Source organism: Tasmannia lanceolata, unplaced genomic scaffold (assembly GCF_043159265.1).
Source record: "Tasmannia lanceolata isolate RefF3 unplaced genomic scaffold, GAP_Taslan_0.1 ptg000012l, whole genome shotgun sequence".
NCBI lineage: Eukaryota > Viridiplantae > Streptophyta > Magnoliopsida > Canellales > Winteraceae > Tasmannia > Tasmannia lanceolata.
Window position 1 is genome coordinate 44151650 of NW_027518689.1, and position 2333 is coordinate 44153982.

A 2333-nucleotide genomic window follows, 5' to 3' on the forward strand; every position below is an offset into this window, starting at 1 on the left:
TGATTTGAACGACGTGTTCAAGTTTCTCAAATCTTGATTTGTTAAAGCTGATATCTCAAACATCAATGCATGCTGGGTATCTTTTATGGTCTGACTTTCATCAGGACATAAAAGATGCCCCTAGTAAAATTTCGCTTCCAGCTCGGGAGTCTTAACAAAACTCAAACAGATTCAAGCTTTCTTTTATGAAACTTGGGTTACAAAGATTTTGAAGGTGCAAGAGACTGACCCTTGCTGAAAGGTCTACCACTTTTATGCCAATTGCAGGGGCTCCGGGCCTCAAAGGCTTTCAAAATGCACAAGAGACTGATTCTGCCTGAAATACTTTCAATTTTCTGCCAGCTATCAGAACTTCAGGTTGCAATGGTTTTCAACTTCCAAGCAGACTGATTCTGCTTGACACATCTTCAACCTCCTGCCTGCTGCAGGAATTTCAAATGGGCCTGAGAGCTTGCCGCGCTTCTAGACCATGTAGGTCATCTCGCCATCTGGAGATGCGACTTCATTTTCTGGTATCTGATACCCCAGCTTTTGAAAGGATACTGGACCAAACAGGTCATTTTGGGACACGCTTGACTCGATTGAGTACATGACTTTGACTTGACAAAGAATGACCTTGACAACTGCTTGACAAAGGACTTTTTGGTGAATACGCGACCGAGTTATAAGACTGACTTTCAGGAAAGACTGAATCTGCTTCTCAATTTGATAATTGTTTTAAGATGGTACAGCTTACCACTCTTAGAACTCTTTGAATACCGCGTTTTAAGGTGATTCCGCCTCTTTCTGGTATTACATCATGGTTATTATACCCTTTGGGTTGCTCGGTTTTAACCCCTAGCTTAGAGGAATATCAAAGGAAGCCTTGCCGGCACTATTCAGACCTTGAAGTGATGCCGATACAGGTATGAAAGTCTTGCTAGCTTTTGAAATTTAGTCCCTTACGAGAAGTCACTGCCATGACCAGATTGCCCTTTTGGGTTTTCAATCTGGCGGACCGCTTGCCTTAATTTTTGCCTGGACTGCCTACCCTTGCAGGTTTTCCGTCCAGCAGGCTCCGCACCCTGATTTTTGCCTAAGCCGCCCTTTCGGGTTTTCAGCTTAGCGGGCGAATGACCCTAACTTTTGCCTAGACCGCCCTTTCGGGTTTTCAGTCTAGCGGGTCTAAGACTCCATTATTCTTTTCTTTTCTTTTTCTGTTTCTCCACAAACCTTTGTCTTATCACACCAGGAGGACTTCTAGGTGGGTTAGGGTTTGAAAGAATTGGATTAGGGTGCTTGCATTGACTGGACCGAATCTGGACCCTTCCAGATAGCCTACGTACCTCCAAAGAGTGAGGATCAGGTCCGCGTAGTTCGCCCATTGGGGACTTTGGGTTGAGATTGTTTTGATTTGACTTCCTCTTTTTTTTCTTTTTGAAAGTTCTCTCTTTTGTTTTTTTTTCTTTTCAACCGTTTTGAAAGATTTGACCGAACCCGACGTTGTCAAGTTGCCTACGTACCCTGTGGAAAGGGATCAGGTCATGGCGTAGTTCAGGCTTTGCGTCTTTTATGGCGTAAGTCATAAAAGATGCCCCTGGTTTGAGGGTGACAAAGAAGTTTTGATTTTGCTTATTGGCTCAAAGGGTTTGCAAACGGTCTTTGACTTTTCTCTTTTGTTTTTCAATTGGATTTTTGGATTTGAAGCTCAGATTGACCAAGGACGGCCTCCTGGTGTCTTAGGCATAATACTTTTTAAGTTGATCAAGGTTTGTGGGTTCTGTTAGTTTTTCACCATTTTGATCAAGGAGTCTGACGGCTTTTCCAGGCAGGACTTCATCGACAATGTAAGGACCCGACCAGTTTGGTCTGAACTTCCCTCGGGGATCATGGACCGGTGCCCTGTAGGATTTCAAAACGAGGTCACCTTTCTGGAGATCTCTGATCTTCACCTTCTTGTTAAAGGCTTTCTCAACTCGACGCTGATATCCCTGGACATGATACAGAGCTCTGAGCCTCTTCTCATCAATCATCTGCAACTCCTGATACCGGGCCCTTGCCCATTCTGATTCTGGCAAACCAGCTTCCATCATTACCCTTAACGAAGGAATTCTCAGCTCAACTGGTAGGACCGCTTCCATCCCATACACTAGTGAATATGGCGTAGCTCCCGTAGAGGCCCTGATCGACGTTCTGTAAGCCCACAAAGCATATGGTAGCTTATTTGACCAGTCCCTGTACGTCTCTGTCATCTTGCTGATGATGGTTTTGATGTTCTTGTTTGCAGCTTCGACGGCTCCATTTGTCTGGGGTCTGTATGGTGAGGACTTGTGATGCTTAATCTTGAACTCCTC